At 38.0% G+C, this 16,955-nt stretch overlaps 1 long non-coding RNA gene across 1 annotated transcript; it reads left to right on the top strand.

Annotated features, from left to right (window-relative positions):
• Positions 1–1,350: 1,350 nt before the first annotated feature.
• On the top strand, positions 1,351–10,067 carry LOC310898057. The gene is made up of 3 exons (XR_014582929.1): positions 1,351–1,803; positions 4,903–4,996; positions 9,528–10,067. It is a non-coding gene; the product is annotated as an uncharacterized lncRNA (long non-coding RNA).
• The last annotated feature ends 6,888 nt before the right edge of the window (positions 10,068–16,955 follow it).

The raw sequence follows: 16,955 nt of genomic DNA, 5'->3' as shown, positions 1-16,955 counted from the left end.
ATACTGAAGACAGAGTAAGTTACCAAGCAAAACTGGAGGACTTCCAGGCTATTTTGGCTTTAATCTGTGTAAAACATTATTGACCAAAAATAAGCAGACCAAGACTCAGAACAACCTATAAAAAAGAGGTTGAAGAGTGTGACCCTAAGCATCTGGGTTCATGACCGCTGTGTTCTCATCAGTATAAACCTTTAAGAAACTCATACAGAAAATTAATGTATAACTAGAACACCAAGTACTGATTGGAGACTCTTGCTGATTCATCCAGTGAATGGTGCAACAGGAAAAATGTAATAGGTGTGTATGTAATACGCTTGGTTTCTACTTCTTAGAACATATAGAGAAGTATTTTTAGGCATGGAATGAAGAATAAATAGGCACCACTATATATATATATGTATATATACATATATGTATTTGCATGCATGTGTGCAGGTGTGCATGAGTTTTCAACTTAATTTTTTTAGCTCAGAATTTCTGTCCATCTTGTGTTTTCTCAGTATGGGTGCTTGTTGACTTGGTGTCCACATTACAAGAAAGATACTTGCAAATTGCAGCAAGTTCAGCAGAAGGCCAAGAAGGTGACCTGGTGCTGGAATGCATGACACAAGTAGAGTTACTGAGAGAGTTGCATTTGTTAGCCTGGAGAATAGAAGGCCAGTGAGGAGGATCTAATTACTGTTTCAGCAGGGGTTATAGAAAAGACAGATTCAAACTCTTCTCAGAGGTGCCAGCAAAAACACATAATGGAATGGGCATGAATTGTAAATCAACATGGGTTGATGAGGTGAGGCTAAGAGAAAGTCATTTTTAATGGTTTTTACATTGTGAGAATATATTCTTCATTTTTCTGCCTTGCTTACTGCCAGCCTGCCATAGCTTTAGTTATATAAGGTAACCTATCCTGCAGTGGCTTTTAGTGGTGCACATATAGTCCATGATGGAAACCGCAGGTTTATCCTGTTGAAAATTCCTACTAACTGTTAACATTTCTAAGCTGTCCCCACCTCTATTCTGTATAAATGTATATTTCTCCTCAAGAAACTGGCTGCTCGTGGCTTGGACTGGCATACGCTTTGTTGGGTTAAAAACTGGCTGGATAGCCGGGCCCAAAGAGTTGTGGTGAATGGAGTCAAATCCAGCTGGAGGCTGGTCACTAGTGGAGTCTCCCAGGGCTCAGTACTGGGGCCAGTCCTCTTTAATATCTTTATCGATGATCTGGATGAGGGGATGGAGTGCACCCTCAGTAAGTTTGCAGATGACACCAAGTTAGGTGCGTGTGTCGATCTGCTCGAGGGTAGGAAGGCTCTGCAGGAGGATCTGGACAGGCTGGACCGATGGGCTGAAGCCAACTGTATGAAGTTCAACAAGTTCAAGTGCCAGGTCCTGCACCTGGGGTGCAACAAACCCAAGCAGAGCTACAGGCTGGGAGATGAGTGGTTGGAAAGCTGCCTGGCAGAGAAGGCCCTGGGAGTACTGGTTGATAGCCCGCTGAATATGAGCCAGCAGTGTGCTCAGGTGGCCAAGAAGGCCAACAGCATCCTGGCTTGTATAAGAAGCAGTGTGGCCAGCAGGTCTAGGGAGGTGATTGTCCCCTTGTACTCGGCTCTGGTGAGGCTGCACCTCGAGTACTGTGTTCAGTTTTGGGTCCCTCGCTACATGAAGGACATGGAGGTGCTTGAGCGAGTCCTGAGAAGGGCAACGAAGTTGGTGAGGGGTTTGGAGAACAAGTCTTACGAGGAGCGGCTGAGGGAGCTGGGATTGTTCAGCCTGGAGAAGAAGAGGCCTTATCGCTCTCTATAGGTACCTTAAAGGAGGCTGTAGCGAGGTGGGGGTTGGTCTGTTCTCCCACGTGCCTGGTGACAGGACGAGGGGGAAGCTGCACCAGGGAAGGTTTAGGTTGTATATTAGGAAGAACTTCTTTACTGAAAGGGTTGTTAGGCATTGGAATGGGCTGCCCAGGGACGTGGTTGAGTCACCATCCATGGAGGTCTTTAAGAGACGTTTAGATGTTGAACTTAGTGATATGGTTTAGTGGAGGACTTGTTAGTGTTAGGTCAGAGGTTGGACTTGGTGATCTTGGAGGTCTCTTCCAACCTAGATGATTCTGTGATTCTGCGATTCTGTGATTCTGTGATATCTTAAATATTCTCATTTCCGAACCAATAGGACAAATTACTTGCTGAAAAACCTATTCTAACAGTTGTTAAAGTGTGCAGCTGACAAACAGGGAAGTTGATATTCTGAGGACTGCTCAAACCTTAATGTTAAATATTCTTTGCTGAGTCAGTTGACATTGACTATAGCTACAGGGAATTAATATGAATTTCCCATATTTTCCAAAATTTTCTTCTGATCATTCCCCCTCACTATTTTTTTTTTTTCCTGTCAGAAACAATTTCACATGTGCAGACTATAACAGGTTGCTATTGTGAATCTGCTGCAATGCTTCCAGGTATTCATAATATTGTTTACACTGCTAAGTGCAGTGAGGGAAATAACATTGAACTTAAGGGATTATACTCTGCTAAAGCTGGTTAAACAGTTTCTTCAGTTCATAGAGTTATGACAGAAAAGCTTTTACACAAGAATCAAATTATCCAGGTTGTCTGTTAATGAAACAGATGTCAGTTTGCTTAAATGTCAGGCTTCTTTTTTTCTTTTTCTGTACTTCAAATCCTTGAGTTGTTGCCTGAGCAAAAGCTGAGTGTGCTTCTGCATAACATTTGCACATATGATAAGAAATTTCCTTAATTTGGCTCCTCTAGAATTAAAGTGGGGGTCTGATATAAAAAGAAAATGTTTGAGAAATTGGATCTCATTTCTTTCTTTCTTTTTTTCTTTTTTTCTTTTTCTTTCTTTCTTTCTTTCTTTCTTTCTTTCTTTCTTTCTTTCTTTCTTTCTTTCTTTCTTTCTTTTTTGGTTTTCATCTTGTATTTGCTTCACTGAAAATGAAATTGTAAATTAGTGTAACAGAGGGTAGAATTCATCTGACCTAACTTAATCTTCTCACCTAAAGAATTTAATTTAACAGGTTGTGTAGGTTTCCTGTGTAGAAGACAGAGGAAGACAGAGACCTGTAAGAGGGCTATTCGTTACAGGTTTGTCTCTGAAAAGTGGGTTAAAACATTGTCTGAAAGATATTCATTTTATTCAGTGGTAATAGACAGACTATACCAGATCAAATCCTTATAGTTCAGAGGCCTAGAGTTAGGCAAGATACCTTGATTTTTTTATTATTATTATTTTTAAATTTTATTTATTTATTTAATTTATTGTTTAGATGTATAGAAAATCAGACTGCAGATTCTCTGAGAATTATAGTGGTGATGAAAAAAATGAAGCAACTTTGCAGAAATAGTATCTTTCCTGATTTTTTTTTCAAACTGCAGTAAGGCAAATAGTACTGAGAAAAGATTTATGCTGTGACCCAGTATCCTCATACTTGCAAAAGCTGGCTTTAAGGAAAGAGGACATGCAGTTAGTACGGATTACTCTGCAGTTAGCATCAGGTATGTTGTTTAAGTCTCTAAGGTTGCGTCTTTCCTGAAACCCAGGGCTTTGTTCATAATTTAGGCAGGAATACCTGAGATGATTTTCCTTTGTTTAGTTTGGGTTACAGTCAGGGCTTTGATGTGGGGGAGCATATTCTAGGGTGAGTTCCCTCAGAAAACTACAGGCTTGCACAACTGGCTGTCCCTCCCTGAAGGCTGTGTTGACACATCTTCATTCTATTGCTCCCACAACAGGTGATATTAACACTTGTTCAAGAAGGCTTATGTACGATTTGATTGGAGAAATATTTTGTCTCTTAAACAAAAAGCTGCTCAGCCAGACTCCCTAGGCTGAACTGCTTCCTCTCTTTTCCAACATGCAGGGGAAAGCACCCCAGTAAGAAGACTGATGCTAGCCTCTGTGGATCATTCTGAGTATGTGTTTCTTAATTTGGGGTTTCTTCTGAATGAATGTCAGAGCAGTTATGAAAAGCTTCATGAATCCAGCAGTAGTGTAAATGGCTTATGATAGGATCTGGGCTCACAGGTTTGGCAGGTGATATGAAACGTGGCCATGTTAAGTGAGTTCCTGTTTCTGGTCTTCATTTGGGTGACTGAGCAGTCCAGCTTTTATTGTTTACCACATGATGATGATATTTTTTTCTTATGAATTATTTCTCTCATTTTGATAAACTTTTTTCCTGTTCTGCTTCTTTTCTGTCTGTATTGAGACACTTAATTTGTAGCAGGACTATGTTTATCATACCAACATCTTCACCCAGGCTCAGGTCTATCTATAGGTACCCAACAGAGGTGTCATACGTATTCCCATTAATCACATTGCACTGAAGAGAAAGATGACTGATTTAGCATCCTTATTTTAGGGGTTATGTCCATGGTAGGTGTGCAGGGTTGTTCAACCATCATGTCCTGGAGGAATGGTGCCGTAACCCCAGTCTGTCTTGCTGATGCTTTCATTTAGTGAGGGAACTGTGAGTGGATGTCACTGCACATGTTAAGAACTGGTTGCCTTGGAATGGTGTTTCTGGGTATTTCAAGGAAAAGGGCAGTGTCAGAGAACAAGTACTGAAGGAAAAAGGCAAAAAAAGGGTTTGGCATCTCCAGCTCTTGCTCAACAACAACAATAAGGGCCTGGTTTCCTTCTTCTCTTCCTTCTTTAAGCTCTACCAACTATTCAATTAAGTCATGAAATCCTGTTCTGCCAGCCTCACTAGCCAAATATCTGCAGCTGTTCCAGTGATATCAGCTCATTTGACCCTGATTTTATAAATTTACCTATGGGCATTGTGAAGTCATCGCATTCCCAGGTATGTTAGTTACTACTTAGCATTTTTATTCTTGAAAGTGATATAAACAAAGCATTATGTCCTTTCTCCCTGCTTTTTAGAAAGAGATTTTTTATTTCTCGACGTTTGAAGCGAACAATATCATATTCACAGACACTGATGCATTGACTCAGCACATCACCAAACCTGAGATGGGTGAGTGAATGGTTGCACTCTTCTTTTGCATCTGCTCTTTGAGATCAGTGAGGATAGTCCCATAACAATAAGACTAAGCCTGGATATAAAATGAGTTGCTCCTTTGTCATGGATGCCTCTTCCAGAAAGAGGAAAATAGGACTCACTTGCATATATTTGGATGACTAGCATATAGATGCCCTTGCCTCACCCGGTAAGCTTCATGCTCCTTTAACAGACAACAGAGAACAGTGGTTTGACAAGTGTCAAGTGATTTTAAGATGTATCTCTACCAGAGGAGATGTGCCTGTTGTTCTTCATCAGCTTTAGCCATGGCCAAGACTATCTTAGGTGAAGACATGAACACTGTGGACAGAGGTCCTTGTCCATACTTAGGCATCTAGAACCATCTGAGATGCCTCAGGGCATCCAAGACACCCATGGCACCGGCAAGGAAGGGAGGCCTAAAGAGATACAGAACTTTCTGGAACAGCAGCTGGATGCTAGATAATACAACTCTGAGCATGTAAAATGACATTACATGAATATATTTAATCCTGTCACAGTTCTCCATTGGTAACAACAGTAACCTGGTCACCTTGCTCAGAAGTACACACTATGTAGATACTCAAATCTACAACTGACCAGAGATTAATACCTTTAAAATCAGATGAGTTCGATCTCGCCCTTACAAGTGTATCTAAATTCAAGAGACTAAGATCATGTCGATATGCATTGAAAGCCATGGTTACAAGACTCAAAATTCTTCCGTAGTCTAAAACCGAGGTACAATTTTTTGTTCTATGTGGGCAAAACAGGTGTAATGCTCTGTTGACTACTTTGACCCATTATCAGTCATGGATAATATTCACACTAATTCACTCATATTTGTTCTGAATTTAAAACACCATAACAGTTAATCCCATTTTGTGTACCATTGCAAGTAGTTAGTTACATGCTGGATGTGAACACATTCTGTAATACAAATATGTATTGTTTAAAGCAAACAGACAAGTCAAATCCCCTTGACTGAACTTGGACTGGATTAGCTAACTCAACATTACCAAACCCCCACAAAATCTTGACAAGTATTGCTTTCATCTATTCACTTACCACACAGTCCATTGTTGCACGTGTGCATACAGTGTCTATAGGGGATTCCTTTTGGTAAGGTGTATAGGTAGAGCTTGTTAAATTTCCTCTGAGATTTTCAAATGACCTAGCATGAAACAAAATCTTTTCTTCATATTTATTCCAGAGAAGACAAGAAACCTTACTCCCTGGTGCTGCAACTGCTGCCCAGAGGGAGAAATATATAGCACCCTGCAGAGGCACTGCTTGCTTCTGTGCATGCTGTGCACGGCATGACTGGCTGACTTCAGCAGAGTGACCCTGAGCAAGTAACCATTGGCTTTTGGTGGCAGTTCTGGAGCTATCTGGAATTTCAGTGCAGATTTAATCAAACTTTGAGTGGCAGCTGAAGGCTGTTGTGATATCTAGTATTCATCTAAGTTTCAGGAAACTGGATTCCAACTTTTAAAAGTTCAGATAAACACTGGTCACACTTATTTCCCCAGCCTCATCTGTTGTAGGGAGAACTTAACAGTAGTGAAATTTAATGGGTTCTGAAATGGGGCACATGTACTACTAGCCATAATTTTCAGTATTTACCTGTTATAAAGTAATAAAAGGTTGGCACAGCATTGGTAGATACCACTGCCATTTGGCAGTGCTACACAGCAAAAGGTGGGTTCTCCCAGTGTAGCATAATTTTATAGTTAAGTAGTACCTGGGATTCTTATCCCACCACTGTCCTGGATGTTGTTATTCCATTAAATTTAAAGTTTTAGGTTTCATCAAACCACACCTGTAAAGAAGAGTATCACAAGGTGTGTGTACTTGCAAAATAGGGATTTTACCATAGGAAAAGTACAGACAGTACCAAGTAGGAAAGTTTTCTTGCTTTTGTCAAGGAAAAAACATTAAGCCATTCAATCATCTCCAGAATTAAAGAGAAAGATATATAAATGAGACAAAGCAAGTGCTTCAAAATCACATAAATGGAAACCCCTCAAATATCCGTATCAACAATAAGCTGTTTCTCCTTGCGTGCCTACATGTACATTAAACACGTAAATCCAACTTCCATTTATACCAAGGTTTCTTTGATCTGCTTTGACAGCCAAAAGGGGACTTAGAATGTGAGCAAATGTGTTGCAACAATCTTGTGACGCTTGTTTGCATTGCAAAGACTTTGTGAATATGAGAATCTGACTCTATATTTTAGGGTGATTCACCTGTAGAGCTTTTAGTATGAACCACTTTAAACCTTGACCCTTTCCTGAATTCTCTTACAAATGCTCAGAGTCTTATCAGGTAAACTAAATTATCTTTGAAAGGAAGGTTTTTCTTCATCTTTTCCTATTCTTCCTTTTCCTTAGTGTCCCATTTCTACTTTACCTAAGGACACCTAAAATTCTTGCTGGTAGCTGATGCAGAAAATTAACTTTAATAATTGATTGGTGCCATCAGATTCAGATTTCCGTGTTCCTAGTGTAGATTTTACCACCTTGGGTAGCTTACTACTACTTTAGACTTTACTTTGTTCCAGTGCATCAGATAATTCAGAAACCGTGGCCTTTTGGAAACAATTTGGTTATACTTCTGCCAAAAACAAATAAACAAACAAAAACACAACACAAAACTTTCCTTTTTCATTTTATTCCGGAATTAGGAATGTAAGGTAAAGGTTGTTTGTTTAAGTTTTAGCATTCTTTGCAGCTTCCTCATTTTACACATTAAAGAAATAAGTGATAAGGCACACAATGAATAAAATAAAATACTGAAGGTGGTTTGTCTGCTTTGGTGGCTTTGCCTAAAGTTGAATATACAATTTTTAATACCATTTACTGAGAACTATTTCTAAACTCCTAGGACCTCTTTAATTTATCAGTCTAGTGTACACAAGTGGTATAACTGCCTGCAGAACAAGTGCTTAAAATTACTTATTTCTCTCATGGACATTGTTCTTCTGAATCTCTAAAAGCTGGCCATGTAATCAGGTTTCTCCCTAAGAAATTAGATCTCTAAATATATGTATCTAATCTTTTAAAGGAAACTTGTTCTCACTTGTTTACTGTATCAAATGCCTCTTGAGATATAATGATAAACTTTTACCTTTAGCTAACTGAATATAGTTAATAAATACTGATCTAAAACCATGTGCCACTGTTACTTGTCAAGCTGGTTGTTGATTTCAACTCAGTAGTACTTGAAGAACTGCCTACTGAATAAAGAAAACTTCCATACTAGCACAATTTTTCCAGCATTACTGTCTAATTAAAGCTTTGTCTGCACTGGCAGCTGGGGACTTTAGGCAATCTAATGCCCATATGCACTAACCATTTACATTGTAAATCTTTTGGCTAGGTCTTAAGTGACAGTCTTGCCTGATGCTGAAAAAAATGTTGGCATGAGGCTGATGTGACCCCTTCATACCATGTGCTTTGAAATTATCTGGGCACACAATCTGTAAGCCCTAGAAATCGATCAGCTGCAATCCCACAATCCACCAGTTTTAACTTCCTGCAGTTCTTGCAAATCCTTTCTTTTCTTTTTGCCACCAGTAAGTACAGAGAATCTCAGAAAAAAGGCAGACAATTCTCAATCGATTACTGAAAGAGTTCAATTTTTTTTTTTTATGGTATAGGGCAATCTGAGATTCATCTTAGCCCTCAGACAGGTGATATGAAGCATCAAGTACATGATTTATGGTCTTTTTTCGGGGGTGGGAGTGTTAAGTTCATTGTGAGCAATTGAAGGTTGGTCATAAATATTGGAGGAGATTTCCCTTGTGCAACATTGTGAAGACCATGCTTCAAGGTGTTTGAAGCAGAGACATAACATTTAGCAGGATAAGCTAAAATTTACAGGGCAAACATGATACACCTTTTATGCGCAGATTTTTCTGAGTCTTTGTTCTTGTGAAGCTCTTGCTTTCATTACACAAGTGCTTAATAATAAATTGAGCCTTTGACTAATATTCATGCTCAATACATATTGAATAAAAGTATTCCCAAGACTAATAATGCATAAAGTACAAGGAATCCTGGATTATTTTTTTCTGATAGCTCAAAACTCAACCTATTTTTATTGATTCTGAAACAGGGCATTTTTTTCCATCCTTGGCATTTGTTCAGGGGCTAACAATAGTTTCAACCCTTATTTTCTATGTTTGCCTCCTTTTTTTTTTTTCCTCCAGATTTTCTTCATTTCTCAGTGTCATCAGTACTAGTTAGTCTTCTGATTAAAAGGACAGATGACAATTTTTAATATCTGCCTTCATGATCTCTTCACAACTTAGTGCATAGATATGTTGTTACAGACAGCCTAAAACCTTCTTAAATTAGAACTAGATCTTAGATTTTTGCATAGTTTTCCTGTTGCAAAGCAGAAATAAATGTCACTGGAATAACTTTTTGTAACTGTGCATGCTTGTAATTTATTTATTTATTTATTTATTTTACTTATTTCCTTCTCTGTTTTATCTAAGAGTTCCCCTACAAGAACAGGGGGGAACAAAAGTGAAGTTTTGGATTCTGCTCCCTGGAATGGTTGTGTATTCTACCATACAGTCATTGGAAGAAAGGCGGAAATAGTCTTGGTAGCATAGACCAGAATCCCTAAATCTTCCTTCATATGAATATTCTGCAACTGGCTTTGATTTACGTCTTCCTCATCTGCTTCAGATCCCCCAAATCTTCCATTCTTTCACTTCCTCAGAGAAGATTTGAAAAGCCTGCTTAACCATGATAGATTAAACCCTGTGAGAGGGTTTCCAATCTACCCAGCAAGGATACAAACTGTGAATCTCATCTCCCCATTCCTGGGTTGTCTGTCATGATTTGGCTGAACCCTGAATTGCACTGAGCTCCAAGAGGAGTGATCCATTTTACCTCAACTCCCTTTGCTCACACTGGAGGAAGTACTTACATTAAATGAGTGACATTTATATTAAATGAATGTAGGATAAGCAGACTGGATCTTCCTCTGCAGAGGCTTTCCCTCTGCCAAAAGTTGCAAAGAATTTCTATCCCTGAAGTCAAGCTCCTCAGCACTTATCAAGACAGTGGCAGGCCAGATTCTGCCCAATTTTAAGAGTTGAGATCATTGTTATCACTTTGTAGTAAAATAAAATACAATAAAAATGAGAAGCTGAGTAATTTGTTTTACGTGACTTGGTGGTCTGGAAGTTGTAGCTCCTGTTGCACCTGGTGACAAAGATGAGGTGTCAAGACATTTCAATGAAAATGGTTGCAAACTTTTAATTGTCCCCAGCAGAAGATCAATAAAAATTGACTCTGCAAGGCTTCTGGTATTAAAGCATGTGAAAAACACTGTTCCAGAAACATGTGCAACATCTTTAACAAATGTATCATCAGCATTTTGCTAGCTGTTATTCATCATAGTACGTCAGTATGTTTGACAGTGACCTCACCTTGTTATTCTTGCAAGTCAATAGACTAAGCAGCATAAACTGCATCAGAATCCTAAAATGCAATTAGAGCTTTATTTAAATTTTCAGATCTTATGTAATATTAATTTAGGTGAAAGAGTTGTTTTCCAGCAATACTGGCAGTTTTCCAGGACCATGAGAAATATTCCTGGCGGCCAAGTGTCAGACCTCCTCAAAGGGTTTCTAAAAAACCTGCAGCTTTCTGTGGGTACCTCAACTTTTGAACTCATACCTGTCCAAGGCAGCCAGAAGCCAGCAACTGTTCAGATGAGCACAATTGGTAGACTCATCTCTGAAAAACAAAAAACAATTTTGAATTCCCTGAACACGTTTAATCATCTAGAGTGTTCCTGTAAAACTATCTTGCAAAAGACATAATTGAAGGATCAAAGGGTGTGACTTTACTGAATGACTAAAATGCATGCAAATATAGGAAGGGATTTTCTTAATCTTGACAGTGAAGGTTGGCTGTGGGTATTCATTTTGAAATGCTCCAGACAAAGATACCATTTGCCTTACAGGAGCTGAACACAAAATCTGATTTTCACCCCTGTAAGAAAAGTTAAAATACATACTGGAGAAGTCTGCTTGGCAAGTGCTTTGGCCCAGCTGCACATGAATCCCATGCTATGGAATGTTTTCATGACATTTTCCATCAACTCCAGCTTTTGCAACTTTCCGGTTAGTGGGTATCAGCCTCTATATTTATATTTGTACATTATATAAGGAAAGAGCATGATCCCAAACGGTGCAGAGCAGTGCAATGCCTATTGCTTAAACTGTTAGCATGGGCTATATCTGGAGTTCAGGCTGTTAAGCTTTGTCTAAACAATTCCAGTGCATAACTCAGGAGTTACCATGGGCCAAGGACCATCCCCCACACATAGTTTGGGATCCATCCATGCTGTGTGGAGTGTAACAGCTGTAGCTGGGCCCAGTGATTTGGCCTTAAGATCAGAAGACAGGCCTGGCAACATTTACATCACTTATATAGATATAGCCTCAGTTGTAGCACTGATGGACTATATGTTGTAGATTATATAGATAAAGTAAGATACTTCACCTCACAGTGTAAAAAATTTGGGCATGGAAAACTCCCTTGATGATTCCTGGATATGTTGGCTTTACTGGGAATGAAGTAGTCAGTGATAACCCACTGCTTTGGGCTTATGTTACATATACTACACAGTATGTGTACACAAAAATATTCCTGCCTGCTCCTAACTGCAATGTGTCATGGTAGCAGCTTGGGTGTAGGCAGAGTGGATTGCAGACTACGCAATTGTATCTTATCTTATGGGAATAGCCCAGACATTGCTGTCTTTTTTTATTATTATTTTTTTCTTCTTCTGAGGCATCCATGTTCTGTGCATCAATTAGACAGTGAAGTTAGCTGCTGGAGGAGGATATATGGGGATTATTAGCAGTTTCCAGTTCTAGTGAATAGCTTTTGATGGATTTACAAGCCACAGGTTGAATACTACTACTGCAAAACAACCCCCAAAGTTGAATAATTTTACTATCCCATACAGGTCATATCTACTCCTGATTTTACTATGGTGAAACGTGAGGAAAACCTCAAGTTGATAATTAGTGTTTGGTTATGGTTTGTTACCAGTTATGCGATAACTAAAGACCAGTACAATTTCCTTGAGCAATTGCTGTCTCACAACATGAACTGTCACAATCCAAGAGTCCAAATACCCTGTGTGACTCCCAAACTTGGCATCCATAACTAGCTCTCTCTCCTCACCAGGCTAAAGGTCAGTTCTTGCTCTAGAATAAGAACAAGTCATCAGCCATCACACACTGTGATACCTTAGGTTGATATATTCTTACTGGCAAAAAAAGTACAGAAAATTTCTGTGTATCATGTGGAGAGGATCCTCTTCCCACTGGGCCACGAATCTGAGCTGAATGCAGGTCTGACTGAAGGAGACACAGCAGGCCTGCAACATTACAGAAGATTCTTGTTCACAACTGTCAAATAACATTTATGGGCACTTCTTATAGTTTGTTTTTATTTGCTCCATTTATTATTATTATTATTTTAACAAAGAAACCAAAGCCATATTTATAGCTCTGCAAAGAACTGAAATGTGTGCTCCAGTTCATCCTCATTCAGGAAAAGGTGGGAAAAAGGTTACTTTTAACATTTTTCTCACACTTTTCTGATCATAATGGGATTTTAATGCATGTGTTTTCACAGGGAATTTTTTTAATGATATTTTGAATATGAATAATTTTTCAAAAAAGGTCTAATCATTATTAAAGGGATGACTGCTTACATAGGAGGAATCAGAGCTATCTTGATGTCCAAAACATGGGATAAATAGAACACTATACAAATTGTCTCAGTCCTACATCAGAAACAATTCTATTGCACAAGCTCCTATAAAGGAGTGTTGGAATGCTAAAATAAATATGTCGGTGGGTCATTCAACCTTTCTGCTGTGTATTTTGTATTTTTTTCATCAGAAAACTGATAGATTCAAAATGCCCAGCACTCATAGAATTGAAATCTCTGGCTAAGGATGCAAAATTGAGGCCCATTTTGAACTAAAAAACCACATCATTGTTACCTTTACTCATATATTGCTGGGAACTGCAATCTTATGTAGACATAAAGATAAACTCATTTGTACAGAGATGTGATTGTGAATCTTCTGAGTTCAGCATCTTCAATTGTGTATGTGGAACAGAAAAAGGGCTTGACATATACTGAGGTTTTGGTGATTCTGCAGCTACAGATTATTCAAAATAGCCAAGATAACTGAATGTTACTAAGACACTACCTAATATATTACAGCAGTATAAGAGAAGTTCGTAACATTCTCTTACTGGGAGCTGATACAGGAAAAAAATACAGTCAGAATATGAAGTTGTCTCTGGTTTAATTTACTTGCTGATATTACAATAAATTATCATGGCCATAATGGTACTACAGGCTTTAGGACCTGAAGAGTCTCGTGTGTATTCTGAAGGCATTCTTTGTAATAGGTATTCTTCCACTTTTTTGTCTGTACCACAGTGCTGCAAGTTCTAGCTAATCCCTGCTATTTACTTAGGCACTGCCTGTCAATTAAAATCAAATATACACCTACAATCAGCAGTCATGATCAACTCAGCCTGGCTTAAGATTGAATGGCTCTCAGCATCTCCAAAGGGAGTGTCGTATTTAAATAATCCTAATGTTTAATGTCTATTTTAGTGGACAAACAGAAATGGATTAAAAGTAGCATTACCTTTATCTTTTATGGGATTAAAAATCAACACAGTATTAAATTGTCCTTGACAAACAATTTCTACATAGAGTACTGATATGAAGTTTGAAGAACAAACAAGGATCCACTTCTTGATTTTGGGGCCCTTCTGTGCTAATCATTCACACAACGTTATGACAGATTTGCATAGCTTTGGCATATATGAAAGTATAGCTAAACAATATGAGCCCTAAAAGTCACTCTGCCAGCTGGGGAGCACAGTTTACCAGCTGTGCTTTGTGTACTATCTATCTTTGTATTCTCTCCAATACTACATGCATGTTGGGAGGGCAGTTTTTTTATCATGTTGACTGCTTACCAGCTGAAGACACTCTCGTAGTATGACTGTTCCCACATAGCTTTAAGGATTTTCCTTGCATTCTCCAGAGTTTACATCTCAACAAAGCTTTCGGGCAATTTTTCAGGCTTTGTTAGCCTCAGTAAAATTTAATATAATTTTTCAAATGACAGCTGATAGAAGTTTAAATGCTCATGATCTGACACCATCTGAAGAGCAGGATGGAAAAGAAGAACTAAGAAAAGAAGAACTAAGCTGAGAACAACTGGCTTGAAAATAGGTAGAAATATTAAGCTGTTAGGCTGTCTGAATGAAAAGACATCTGATAGTTGTAGACTGTAGGAGGACGTTAGTGAGGAAAAAAAATACGTTGCCTTTTAGGACATCACGTCAGCAGGAAAATTCTGGGGGACACTAGAAGTAAGAGTTCCAGAAAAAACAGGGAAAGGACATACTCTCTGCAAGGAAGATAATGGTGGCAAAAATCAGTGGCTGAAACTGAGAGAATTTTATAAGTAAAAACATGCAATTTTTAATGCTGAAACAGGCTTCGTTCTTTTCCTAACATGGTTGGCATTTGTTTAAGTTCATGCATTTTTTGCTATTTGTGTTGATTTAGATAAATCAAAAGAAGAGCAATGTGTACAGCAGCTTACCATGCAGCAATCACATGGTAGAAGTTTTAATCTGAACAATTTAAAATGTTCAGTGACACACACACACAAAAAGATACACAGTATCAGCGTTTCTTTTTTTTTTTTAAATATAATCAAAAAGATTATATTTCATTCTGAAATACTAAAAATAAACTTGATAAGTTTGATTTCTAATACAAATAAGATGATTCATTTTGTTTTAGTAACAAAAGTAATTTCCCTTGTGGTATGCTCATGATGTTAACTGGTCTTTTATCAGTGGTTTTATAAGAACACTGGACAGTAACAAAGTGAAGTTACTGCCATAGAATGGTTTGAGATTGATCAACATCATGATTTTGGTGACTATGGAAGTATTATTGTTAATCTTTTTAATGAGATCTTATTGCAGAGGAAAGAGATCTTATACAGTAAAAAAAAAAAAAAAAAAAAAAAGCTACATCATCCAGAGAACAAGTAAATATGAAGTCAATGAAGTCAATAACCTGAAATGACAACAGTTATCCTGTATTCAATCCATGAAGAAAATTTCTAGAAAAAGTATGTCAGTCTTCAACCATGTATACACAACATTGTCTTCAGCAACATTCAACTTTATTGATATCTTTATAGAATGGACATAAAAATGTGCTGCTATTTCTATGTATCTTAGGTTTGTCTTCATTTGTTGTGTTTAGAAGTGGCGATGTAAAGGACAATGTTGTTGAAAATCAGGTTTATGGAGTAAAACGTTACCTTAAAAGCATTGAGCAGTTTAGACACAGGTCCATAGTGGAAGATGGAATTACACGAAGCTGCAAGAGTGCAGTAGACTATGCAGCTTGTAATGAGCTGAAAGTAAGTCTAGAAGACCCCAGAAATCCCATTGGGACACCAGATCTATGAAATGTTATTTTGAAAACTGCACTGTAATACTTAGCAAAAAAGGGTAATTTACAGTTTTGTTAAGGTAGACTGCGATAGCTTGACTTTTGAATTTTTTGGACCACAAGTTGAAAGCCATGTTCGAGTAAGGCAGCACTACCTTACCCAAATATCAGAAAGTTCAAAGCTTAATCAGAGGCTTGTAGGTGGATCACATATTCTCTGCCTGTTTGGTTCAAAGGAATTGCAAGCTTTATATATACTTTCTCTTGATTGTAAACAGGGGACTACTTTGGAAGTAATAAATATGCAGCAGATAATACAGAAATGATAAGACTGAGACTATGAGATCACATGCACTTGGTATAAACAGAAGACTAACTTGTTGCATTTGTTGAATCATGAGGACGCAACATACCTTTTGTTTTTTAATGGCATGGTATGTTGTTTTAACCTGAAATTTGAGAAGAGGAATCAGTAATGCAAAAATTTGCATTCATGAAGAGCTACTATTCAGAGTGTAACCATAAAGGTTTAACACATAAAGTTCAAATGCTATATGCATTCATAACATTAATAGCAAAAGTCTATTCTACCCTCCTATCTGCCCTAGCATTCCAGGAAAGGGACAATACATGCTGAACAATGAAGCATAATTCCAAAACAAGTGGCTAACAAGTCTATATTTTAAAAGGAAAGGTACCTAAAGAAGGCTTCTGCTTGCTTCAATTAGTTCCCTAGAAACTGAAAAACTAAAATGAAAAAATCTAGTTTACTAGCTCAGTTTCAGTTATAAAAATATTTCAAGGATTTGCCATTGGATCACTATTTTAAAATAGAATAAGACTGAAGTGCAGTAGACTTTAAGTGGTGCTATAATAAAGAGATATACAGGTATTCAAGTGATCTGTTTTCTCTTGAGACAAATTAATTGTGCACACAGTTTATAATCAATATATACTCAACAGAAATCTCTTTTCACAGAGCATGGGACATTCAACAATGTTTTGTTGAAATAAACCACTTGTTTTCTGGTCTAGTTTCTCACTTAACATGTGCTATAGGATTTCAGACCTTATTTCCTGCTTTGAGGACAAATAATTTATGGAAACCAGAGAAACTAAGATGTTGCACAGGATAAGTCTAACCTTTATAGTAACTCTGCTGGCACCAGATTGCCATATATCAGTTTGTTCCCCCGAAGACAGAAACTTCCATGACCCCTCAGTGCTGTTTTACAACTAGTTCTCCTGAAAGTGGAGGATAATCTCATATTTGCATTTCCTCCTCAAGCAAGGATGAAGCAAGAACTGCAAAGCCTGATCCTGAGCCACGTGAAATGAATCTGCAGGGTAGCTAGAGGATCCTTCCCCCTTCCCTCTCT

The sequence above is a fragment of the Anser anser genome (genome assembly GCF_964211835.1).
Source record: "Anser anser genome assembly, chromosome: 3".
Lineage (NCBI taxonomy): Eukaryota > Metazoa > Chordata > Aves > Anseriformes > Anatidae > Anser > Anser anser.
This window is presented reverse-complemented; position numbering and strand designations above follow the sequence as displayed.